Consider the following 12158-nt stretch of genomic DNA (forward strand, 5'->3'; position numbering starts at 1 on the left):
TCAGCTTTTACCACCACCGATTTTTCCCCAGGGTTTTGCCTTTCAAAACAGGTTAGATAGGAGTAGTCCTGAGTGTGCAGGTGTGGCATATGGGTTTTAGACACTTTAGACCAATTTAGAGAGGTTTTGTGTGTGAGAGAGTGCAAAATGAGCAGATAAGCATGAAAAGTACACTTAGTTCCCTCTGTAATGGCAGTGTTTAATGGTGCTGACCTGCTGGGTGGCTCCACCCACCGCCCGCGAAGGCCCTTGGTAGGTCCAGCACCAGCCCCAGCCACCAGCAGAGCAGGCAGCTGCAATTGCCTGTGGGAAGCCCATCATGCCAACACAGTCCCAGAACCTGAGTTTGTCAAATGTGGGTGGTGGAGCCATCCTGTCTCTTACAACTCTGTTTTAATATCTGAGACTTCATTCCCTTATGTATAAATTAGACTTCCCTGGGATAATGTTGTTTGCTTTAAAGTAGCTAAAATAAGGACAGAAACCAGTGGGCAAAGGGAAACTGAGTCCATGCCCTTCTCTAACAAGAGCCCTGGAAGATGGTATGCAGACATTTCCTCCATTTTTACATAAGATGGTTGGCATCGAGGGTATAAGCACAATTAGTGTCACTAATGAGCAGCGTCAGAGCCACGTTCAGAATTCATCTTTGATGGCACAGGGCATTCAAGATCACCCAGTGTGCACGCAAACAGTCTGCGCCAGGGAGGAGGCCCCGCACTGCCACTATAGAGCTTTGCTTAGTTTTTAGTTGGCTCCAGGGCCAGAACCCTAGAGCTCCAGTTATTTCTGTCTCTTTCCCTCTCTCCCTCCTCCTTCCCTCCTTTTCTCCCTATTCTCTTTTTCTCTCTTCCTTCATCCTTTTGTGCAGCCCTGCTGGGATGAACTTGAAAAGAAAGAAAGCAGAATCTCAAAGATGGCCAGAGGCCAGCACTCTTACAAGACCATGGCTGAGGCTTTCTGACCACAGTGAGCCCTTTGACACCATGTTTTGTGTTCCTTAAAAGTGTCAGGCTTCCTCCACACTGATCCTAAGACTGCCAAGCAAAAGAAACATCTGGAACTGGACTGCCTCACTTCAGATCTGTGCTCCACCAACAACCAGAATGACCTTTGGTGCATTACTGAACCCAGCCCCTCAGTTTCTTTGACTACAGAGTAGCAGTTAATGGTAGCACATACCATCTTGTAATCCCAGCTGCTCAAGAGAATGAGATCTGAGAACTGTGGTTCAAAGCCAAGCCAGGCAGAAAAGTCTGAGTGACTCCATCTTCAATTAATCAGCAAAAAGCCAGGCTGGAAGTGTGGTAGAGTGCCAGCTAAGTAAGCAAGTGAGTGAGTATGAGGTCCTGAATTTTCCCGTCCTTCTACAGTGCACGCATGCACGCACACACACACACACAAACCTACCTACCTACCGATTGATTTGTAGAATGGGAACATCTTTGTACAACTACTTAAAGATAATTTAAAAAAAGAAAAAAAAAGGCCCATTGAGGGCACCTCTGCAAACCAAACCAGGAGACATTAGGTACTCAATAGATTGATGAATCTGTTAATTATGGGAAAAGTAGAAGCTAGATGGGAGGGAGGGATGGGAGAAAATGGTAATTGACATCTGTCAAGATGTACTGTACTGATAAACTAATTAGTTGAATGGTAACCTTTCTACAACTCTTAAAAGATAATAAAAATATCTTCATTTGAAAAAAAAAAAAACCAACCTACCTACCTCTCAGAGTTTTTCAGTAACTGCTGAGATAGTATATGTAAAGTCCTTGTGACTAGCAATAGCAGTCCTACATGAGCTGTTGCTGGTGGAGGGAGGTGCTGTTCCTCCTTTTCACATTTCAGAGGGTTTCAACCAGCATTTTCCCACTTCTGCTGTGAAAGGTCACGCTGTCACCAGCATTCAGAACTCCTGCTCATTTCCCTTGTCTCTCCAGGCAGCTAGGAAACTTGTCTGCTTAGTTTATTATTTCATAACCTAAGTCATTATTGCTTGTAACCTGTGGTGATTTCTGCGGTATTAGGATGGGGCTGTTGTGGTGTGGTGAGCCCTTTAGGAAGGGTGTCGCCTCCTCACAGAGGGAAGCAGCTGTGGTTTGCTCTCATCTCCAAAGCCATGGTTCATTTTAGGCAAAAGCTATAAATAGTTACTATGTCTAGTTTGCAACAGCTTAGGATAGAAGCCCTGTAATAGATTATAGTATTAACAGATTTGAAACTGAAGTTGAGGGCAGGCAGGAGGAGACAAGTGGGAAAGAGGTCTCAGTCCATTCGTACTACTCCGAAGAATTGCAGCAATTTGCATGGAAGGCTCCTAGAATAGGGGAATGACAGGTGATTGTGTAGACAAAGGATACAGAGCATCCCAAGGAAGAGGCTCAAACTGGCTTGACTTGCTTGTGTGTTCATATAGGAAGACAATTAGGGAATGAAGTGTTAGGATCTGGAATTCAGGATCTTATTTTTGGTAGAGAATAAGAAGTGAACAAGTGGAGCCCAGTCTTCAGAAACCATCTATGTCTATATGTGCCTTGGGAGGTGTCACATCCAAAATTCCCAGAATTATTGTGCTGTTATGCCCGGCCTTCCAGGTGGCAGTGAATCTGGTTGTTTGCCTTTCCAGAAGCTCAGTATGCTGGTTAGGAGGTTTGGATCCTAGGAACCCTGGTTTGTCTTCTTCCTTCCAGCGGATGTAATTACAGCTCTCACTTCCACCACCTCTATGAGTCACTGAGCTTTGAAATGTGCTGGCGCATTTGCACTCACCTCGTGTCCCTCTCCCTGGGACTCTTGTAGATCATCAGGACTTAATTTTCCACCGGATTTACTTTAATGCTGAGTATCACCAGGTCATTGCCAGGGCTGTCACTGTGTCTTCCTCTAATGTTCATCTACAGTTTTAATTTTCAGCGCTTATCATTGGACTTCATTACATGAGAAGATAGAAATTTACTCTCAGCATCAAATCATTGTTCTGTCTCTTGCAATTGGGAAATCATTTCTAGTCCATTCTATGCCGAGGGACTGGAAGGGCCAGGAATGCGGGAAAGGGTATTGGATGTTTATTGCATTTTCCAAATTGAGACTGTGTTCAGATTTTTGTTGCTCCCACTTTTATGTATGACACTGATACGGCAAATCCGTTGTTCTAGACAGCCTCTATAGACTGAATCTCCTTTCCCTTCAAGGCTATCATGAGTCTCTGACAGTGCTTCTAGTTAGTTGCCCTCATTTGCTTCTGGTTGTGCAATAAAAGCCATGATTAGCCTCAATAAACATTACAATTTTCCTTAAACTCTCGTGACCCAAATGCCTCTTATCTCAAGGTGCCCACATGATATAATGTGGCCTACATGGTGTTGTCCTGTAATAAACTGGAACGTAGCCCCTGTAGAGTGACATGACCTGTTAGGGTTATATAGGGAGGTATGACAGGATGAGACCAGGCAATGGTGGCTGCTGTCTATAATCCTAGTTACAGATGAGGCTGAGATCTGAGTTTGAAGCTAGCAAAATCCATGAGACTCTTACCTCCAATTAACCGCCAAAAAGCCAGAAGTGGAGCTGTGGATCAAGCAGTAGAGCACTAGCCTTGAGCTGAAAGGGATAGCACCCAGGCCCAGAGTTCAAGCCCCATGACCGACAAAAAATAAAATGCGTATATGAACACACACATGTCACAGTAATTGCTATCATTTATTAGACATCTAATAGGCAAGCTCCAAGCCATTATCTGTAATCCTCACAATAATTTTGCAAAGTTGAGTGTTACAGGTAACAAAACAGAGAAGCTGAATTCCCTGTCCAGAGCTACTCATCAAGAATCCAGGTTGAACTAAGTCTGTCAAAGCCTGCCCCATGCTCTTCTGCATTGCAGAGGATTTATGGAGGCTCCAGAGAATCAAAAAGAATTAGAAAATCTGCTTACTCGCCCTCTCTGCCCTTCATCCATTTGATGGGCAGGAAATATGTATAGCAGCTGGGCGCCAAGCAGTACTGGACACCGGTTAAACAGATGCCTGTTATTGCTTAGATAGGGACCTCGTACCCTGTCTCTCTTCTGCAGCACCCCATGCCCACCCCCAGCCTTGCCATTTTTGCCCATACCTGAGCTTTCATTCCTCTGCTTTCTGCATGCATAGACACATTAAGATGAGGTTCGGGCAGGCAACATTTCATAATGGAGACTGGTGCTGAGCACTGGGCTGCCTGTTCTTCATGCCCTCCTGGTACAGCATGTAATGAGAGTTCTGGGTGTATTCTGCATGCACTTCCTTCTCTCATCTTCTCAACTACCTCATGCTGTGTGGCTCTGCCCATTTGCCCCAGGTTCCCAAAAACAAAAACCACCCAGCTGTGAGAAAGCAGGCAGCCTGCCCAAGAATGTGCTGCTAGTAGTGATTGAAGTCAGGGGTGAGTGGGTCTTTGGCAGATGAGCTATAGAGCACAGATTCCTGCCCTGACCTCTGCAGTATCACTGGCTCGAGAGGAGCAGCTCCGGCCCAGCCAGCAGGCCTTAATCATGCTCAATGGCAGGGCCACAACAGAAAGAGCCAGTTAACCACAGCCCCACTCATTTGGTAAATTTTTCAACCTTCTTAAAGAGTAAGTGCTTGTGTTTTATGACATTAAAAAAAAAATTCTTCCCCAAACCTGGGTTAAACGAAATAAAATAGATAGTTTGGCTGAGATACAGGACAAAGTTCAAGTTCTTGAAAATAGAAAGATGCCAGTGGTTTCCCACAGGATCAGGAGAGTGAGTTGGTGCCCATTGTAGTCAGCAGTTGAGCAAATCCACATACGGGGTCTAGAACACTGAATCTATCTGATTATCATGGGGCTCACATGCTAGCAGGAGAAGAGATGCCTGGACATTTTCAACTCAGAGAGAGAGCAGTGTGTGGCTTGCTGGGTCATGTGGAAGCAGCGAGGGGTGAACTGGTCTGTTGACAGGCTTGGGGAGAAGCATTCTAGGAGGGGCTAGAGCTGAAACATCTGAGTATAATTTGGACCTCAAGTGCTGTAATTTCCAGGACATATTGACGAGTTATATAGACAGTGTCAGAGGTTACTGATGTACAGTAACCATCCATTGCCTGCTCCAGCAAACAGGCAGTGGATGGTTATTGTACATCAGTAAACTCTCTAGTGTTGGCTATCACCATTAGAGAAGATGAAATCTTTTTGTGGGGTTTCATTGACCAGAATCTGTGAAGCATTAGATTGCTCTTTTCTTTTGATTTATCTTTGTACCTCCTGGCCTTATGTAGTAGGGGTTTCTGACGCGTCTGTTGAAGCCTAGAGGCTTTGATAGGACAGGAGCCAGTTCCATGGCACACAGTGTGCGTAGGCAGGGCATTGCCTATGCTCAGGCTTTCTGTGGACATTTCCTTTTCTGGGGGGTCTGCCTCTCCCCCATCTAGCCTTCACCTCCTACATCTATTAGAACTAGCGACAAATCCATAGCTTCATGATTTATTGCCATCCCCTGGTGGTTTCTTTCCAAAATGTTCTTATCCTAAAACATAGTTCTGGGAAGAATCTCAAGGCAGCTGAACACCTATGAAGCCCTTGGCACATCTACAGTTCTCTTGTTTTTCCTTCAAATGACATCTTCAGATGCTTTGATGCTTTACCACAGCCATGGGTGGCTCTGGCCATACATGGGCCAGTCTCATCCTGGAGTTCCAGTAGTCACCCCTGAGGCTGATCGTTGAGCCCAGGATAATGGCTCCTGTTATGAGAAAGAACCTGTCACCTCCAGAACAACTGTATTTTTCAATTTATGTGGATGCAGTCATTAGAAAAATACCTTCCTGCTGTGCATCGGTAGTTCATGTCTGTAATCCTAGCTACTCAGGAAGCCGAGATCTGAGGATTGTGGTTCAAAGCCAGCCCAGACAGGAAACTCTGTGAGACTCATCTCCAGTAAGGGGAAACAAAGGAAGAGGCAACAATGCTTGATAAGAAATGTACTCATTACCTTGTTCCTGTAATTGTAACCCCTCTGTATGGTATCTTCACACACACACACAAAAAAATGTCATAAGTGGCTCTGTGGCTCAAGTGGTAGAGCACTCACCTTGAGCAAAAGAAGCTCAGGAACAGCATCCAGGCCCAGAGTTCAAGCCCCAGAACTGGAAAAATAAGGAAAAATGCCTTCTTTTGCATCTCCAAGGAACTTAGGGGGCCAATAGGAGAATGGAATCATGGGATACCTCATGGCCTGAGATGCTGCCCTGCCCCCTCATCTGGGTGTGCTATATGGTTGAAATGGGGCTGCCTGTGCATGTTGAGCTTGTGTTCTCACTGGCCCTGTCTCCAGCCTTACCTGTTTCAGTTTACATAGTAAGAGCCACATAAACCAGGGCAGAGACAATCCCATCTTAAACTTTCTAACAAGGATGTTAAAAACAACATCACTAATCAAGTCACCTTAGAACTAACTAGTATTTTGGTATAGTTAGGTCCGGAACTAAAACACTCAGAATTTGAGTATTTTGTCCCCAATAGCACCCAGTAAGGTCAGTCTCAAGCTGCTTCTGCTATGTTGTGTGCACAGGAGAATCCTGCTAGTCGAAGTGCAGGCAGGAATGCACAAAAGTTGTTGGATACACAGGATCTCAAGTCCCATCATAGACCTGCTGACCAGAATCTGCTTTTTTTTTTCACCCTGGGTATGAGACAAGGCCTCACTCTATAGCCCCGACTGGCCTCAAACTCACAACCCTCCTGCCTCAGCCTCCCAAGTGCTGGGATCACAGGTGTACACAACCACACTTAGCCAAAATCCACATTTTAACAAGTACCGCGCCCCCCCCCCCGGTGATTCCCCTGAACATTAAAATTTGAGAAGTTACTGGGTCGGAAAACAGTCTGGATCATCATTTGAGAGTTCTACAGTCCCGGAGTTTGAACTCTGGGCCCAGGTACTGTCCCTTAGCTCTTAAGCTGAAAGCTAGCACTCTATCACTTGAGCCTCAGCCCCACTTCCGGCTTTTTCTTCTTATGTGGTGCTGAGGAATCGAACCCAGGGTCTCATGCATGCAAGGCAAGCACTCTACCACTGAGCCACCTTCCCAGCCCCATCTGGGATTTTTTTGCTCAAGATTAGTATTCTACCATTTGAACCACAGCTTCAGTTCTGGCTTTTGTTAGTTAGTTAGAGATAAGAGTCTCTCAGACTTTCCTGCCTGGGCTGCCTTCAAACTATGATCTTCAGATCTCAGCCTCCTAAGTAGCTAGAATTAGAGTTGTTGCCCAGCAGTGTGACTCTATTTTTAAAATATAATTGTATTGTTATTGTTAAGGTGTTACACAGAAGGATTACCGTTTCATAAGTCGGCTAATGAGTACACTTCTTTTTTGACAATGTCATCCGTTTGCTTTCACCCAGTTTTTCCCTCCCATCCCTGCCCACAAGTTTCATAGTTCATTTCATAGTGTCTACTGAACTATAACTGCATTTGTTCCTCCCTTCGTCCCTCCATTCCTGTACCTCCCCCTTGGCCCCTTCTAAAAAGACAAAAAACCGGAAAAGCAAAAACAACACTACCACCATCACCACCACCACCAACAACAACAACAAAAAATGTTTTCATTTCCTGGAATTTGTTTGTATAAATAGTATTTTACATGTTCAAAGGAATTATGCCTTTGAGTTCTTCCCCCAAGAGTATCCTCTTTTAGTCTGTTTTTGTGCAGATACCTAGAGTTCCAGTGTAAGTTATCATGTCCAGTTGTATTTAGATCTAGCTTCCACATATGAGAAAAACTATGTGTTGTTTTTCTCTCTGAGGTTGGTTTACCTCACTTAACACACTTTGTTCTAGGTCCATTCATTTCCCTGCAAATGACATAATATTATTCTAATGGATGAGTAAAATTCCATTGTGTATAGGTACACATTTTTTTATTTATGCATCCATACATTGTGTAACGCATCTGGGCTATTTCCATAAATTAGCTATTGTGAATAGTGCAAGTGTCTTTGCCACCTAATTTGTAATGTTCTGGTTATGGTTGGGTAATAGGGAAGATCTATGTTTAGTTTCCAGAGTGGTTGTACTAGGTTATATTCCCACCAACAGTGCGATTGGGTTCCTTTTTTCTTACATCCCCACCAGCATTTGTTATTGTTTGAAACTTAATGCTGGATAATTTTACTGAGGTGAATCTCAAAGTTATTTAGATTTTCATTTCCTTTATGGCCAGGGATGTTCAGCATTTCTTCATGTGTTTATTTGCCATTCTTACCTCTTCTTCTGAGAAGTATCTCGTTCCTTTACCTATTTATTGATTGGTTTATTAGTGGGGTTAATTTCTTGAATTCCTTGTATATGTTGGATATATGGTCTTTGTCAGATGTATTGCTGGTAACGGTCTGTTGGCTGTCTTTCTAGTTGGTATGCAGAAATGTTGAGGGTTTTTATCTCATTTTTTATTGTTATTATAAAGGTGATGTGCAGAGGTATTACAGTCATGTAAGTCAGGTACAGAGTATATTTCTTTTGGAACAGTGTCACACCTTTCCTTGCTCTCTCCCAGTTTTTCCCTCCCATCTCTGATCACAAGTTGTATAGTTCATTTTGAACATAGTATCTAATAAGTACCACTACTGCATCTGTTCACCTTTTGCTCCTCCATTTCTGTTCCTCCCCTTTACCCTTCCTAAAGACAGATAAATGAACAAATAAGATGAAAAGAAAACAAAAACAGCAACAAAGAAAAGCACTCTTTTCCATTTCTTGGAATTTATTCTAATAAATATTGCTTTATGCATGATCAGAGGCATGTGCTCCTTCTCTAAGGGTATCTTAGAGGAGGCCTTACTGTAAATGCCTGCAGTTCTGTATGAGAAACTTTTTATTTCAGCATAAGCTCATTTGTCAAGTCTCTCTGCTATTTGCTGTGCTCCTGGGACACTTCAAAAAGTACCTGCCTATGCCTATAAGTTATTTATAATGTTTCTCCTACTCCATCTTGTAGTAGTTTTGAAGTTTCAGGTCTTATATTGAGGTCTTTGATCCACTGTGAGTTGATATTGGTGCATGGTGACAAACAAGGATCCAATTTTAGTTTTCTACATATGCATATCTAATTTTCCCATCACAATTATTGAATTATTTTGGCTCCCTTGACATGACTCTATTTATTTTTAACAGTATGGTTATCTAGTTATCTCACAAGACCTTCATTTCCTAAAAATATTTGGACTGATTCTACATTATCTCCAATAGGATAAGCCAGTAAGGATGTCTAGGTTTTAAAAACACTGCATGTCTGTGGAAATAATCTAAAACCAGGGTTGTCTTGTGCACTTACAGCAGACCATTTAGAGCCTACTGCATTTCCTCTGGAGAGAAATGAAAAAAATGCAATGGCCAGGTTGTTAATTCAAACCTTTAGTTCAGCTACATAGAATGTTGAGGCAGGAAGATCAAGAGTTCTAGGCCAGCTTGGGCAACATAGTTAGACCCTGTCTCGAAGGAAGGAAGGAATGGAGAGAGATTAGTAATCCAGGTGTAGTTATGTTCCCAGCTACCGTGAGATAAAGACAGAAGGATCATAGTTTGGGGCTGGGAAGGTGGCTCAGTGGTAGAGCGCTTGCCTTGCATGCCTGAGGCCCTGGGTTCGATTCCTCAGCACCACATAAGCAAAAAGAAAAAAGCCAGAAGTGGCGCTGTGGCTCAAGTGGTAGAGCACTAGCCTTGAGCTGAAGAGCTGAGGGACAGCGCTCAGGCCCCACGACCGGACCCAAAAAAAAAAAAAGAAGGATCATAGTTTGAGGACAAAAAAAAAAAAAGCTAACAAGAATAACTCAAAAGCACACACAGGCATGGTAGCGTATGTCTAATCCCAATATGTGGGAGGTGTGGGAGTAGCATCATGGTCCCAGGCAGGCCCTGGAAAAAACACAAAATCATATATGAAAACTAAAGTAAAAAAAAAAACAAAACTGAAAGAGTGGCTTAAGTGTAGAGCAGGCTCTGAGTTCCAAACTCCAGTACCACCAAAAGAAAACACAGCATAAATAGTAATAAGACTACCATGTCCAACACAGCTTTTCTCTGTATAAATGTGGTGGAAATTCCTTAAGTGATCTTCAGACATAACCAGCACCACCTATGTCATCCACCATGGAATTTCATGTGCCATTGTACATGAAATGTAGTTTCATGAGATTGTGTGCTGATAAAATCCCCTCAAGATAAAGGGTTTGTTTACACAGGTACTGTAAGGAGTAACCTTTTCTTATTCTCACTGTTCCATCATTGTGCACTCATCCTTTCTGCTGTCATTTTTAATTAACTTGCCTCACCCCAAGTGCCCTGCTTAGTCCCCTCTCTACTTGTTTCCATTAGGGCTTTCCTTTTTAACCCCCTACCACACAGTACTAGGGTCTAAGTAAAGTGCAGAGCAGACAGGATAGTTGGTCCCTTGACAAATGCACCGTGAAGTGGTGGCCCCAGTGCATCGAATGGCCCATGCCTTTCTTGATGACATCCTGTTTTCCAGCTTGTGCCAGTAGCACTAAGGGGATTGGATTAAACCAAGTGTCAGGACCTTGCTTTCTACTCTTAATGGCCTCGAAAGAGGTGTTTTTCCTCTCTGCTTTGGTTTGAGCTAGGTTTGCAGTATTTGTTTGACCTTCAGGTCTTTTTTTAGCTTAGGACTCCCCTGGGCCCCATCCACAGTCTATCAGAAATGTAGTAATGCACACACTTTCTCTTGAAAAAAATGTGATCATTTTTCTTACCAAATAATACTGAGGACAAAAGTTTCACAAAGAGTGTCAAGGCAAGTTTAACATTCTCAGAGCACAGAGGGACCCTTGGTATGTCTGAAAGACCCAGAGAAATGAGTCTAACTAAATGAACGGAGAGCCCTGAGGGGCTCTCCTCCCCCTGCTCACCACCTCTACTGAGCCAGCACCTCCCCAGCCCTCCCCTCCCCCCCCTCCCCTCCCCCCACCACCAAGCACATCAGGAGCTCCTGTGGCCTGCCTGGGCTGGTGGCTAAAGCTGTATCTGCCTTGACATTATCTGATGTGCCATGTGGTATTCTAGAAGCCCAGGAACTACACACCTTCTCAAGGGCTGCCACGTTCAGCATCCTCAAACCTCATTTCCCCAACTAGGAGATGGAGCTGCGCTAGCTGCCTGCCAGGCTAGCAGGATGGATCTTACGCAATGCTTGTTTCCATTCTCTGAGCCACGAGGGGTGGAAGCTTGAAAGGAAGGAAGCAAAGAATCCTAGATGACAAGTGAAATTTACACGCCTGTCAAGATGCCAGGTCCTTTCTCATAGAGTGGTTTTGATGATTGCGTAAGATGACCCACATGAAATGTTCAGCTCCCAGGCATAGTAGCCCCGAGCCTCCTGTGCCCACCCATCCTTTTCCCTGTCCACCTGAATGAGGCCTGTGGCCAACATACATCTTCAGACCACCCCGGGCCCCCGGATCCCTCAGCCCTGAGGGTGAATGTGCCACCCAGGCCCTTCAGCACTGAAGCACTTGTCACACATTTCATTTGGGGAATCCTTTACAATTCCTGCTTAAAACCTTCAGGATCTAAGGCAAAGAAAGGCATCGTTACTAATCTGACACAAAACACAAGATGTGGAGCTATGGCTCAAGTGGTAGAACACCAGCTTTGAGCAAAAGAGCTAAGCAAGAATAGAAAACCTTGGATTCAAGTCCTAGTACTGGCATGCATCTTCCCCACACACACACATTGTACAGAAACACAAAAACACTTCTGAAATCAGCTTTTAACCAATAGTATCTCCAGACCATAGTGTCAAAATCTAGCACCTATAGAGACCCTGGCACCTATTAGGTGCCAGGCAGGTTAGACAGTATCCCATTGAGGCTACCATCTGTCACCTCACAGTAAGCTGTACCCTCTGCCCAGGTTAGTGTGAGAAGAGTCTGTGTTCACCTCTGACCTGTGCTGCCTTCCCCATCCCACTTGAGTGTAAGTTGAGTGTTGAGTGTTAAGTTGGAGCAGATCCACGGAGAGACAGCTACAGCACTGCAGTGATCAGACAAGCATGCTAGCAGCAGGTATGGTGAGCCTTCCCCTCTTCTAAGCCACAGCCTGCAGGTGAAAGAAAGGAACTCTGTGGGCCAGGTTAAGTGAAGA

The 12158-nt window shown here is 44.2% G+C and overlaps 1 protein-coding gene across 1 annotated transcript in view; it reads left to right on the forward strand.

Annotated features, from left to right (window-relative positions):
- The window catches only part of LOC105999676 (vacuolar protein sorting-associated protein 8 homolog), a 49257-nt gene that overhangs the window by 30170 nt on the left and 6929 nt on the right, over positions 1-12158 (forward strand). The window lies entirely within an intron of this gene.

Source organism: Dipodomys ordii, unplaced genomic scaffold (assembly GCF_000151885.1).
Source record: "Dipodomys ordii isolate 6190 unplaced genomic scaffold, Dord_2.0 Scaffold196, whole genome shotgun sequence".
NCBI classification, from domain to species: Eukaryota; Metazoa; Chordata; class Mammalia; order Rodentia; family Heteromyidae; genus Dipodomys; species Dipodomys ordii.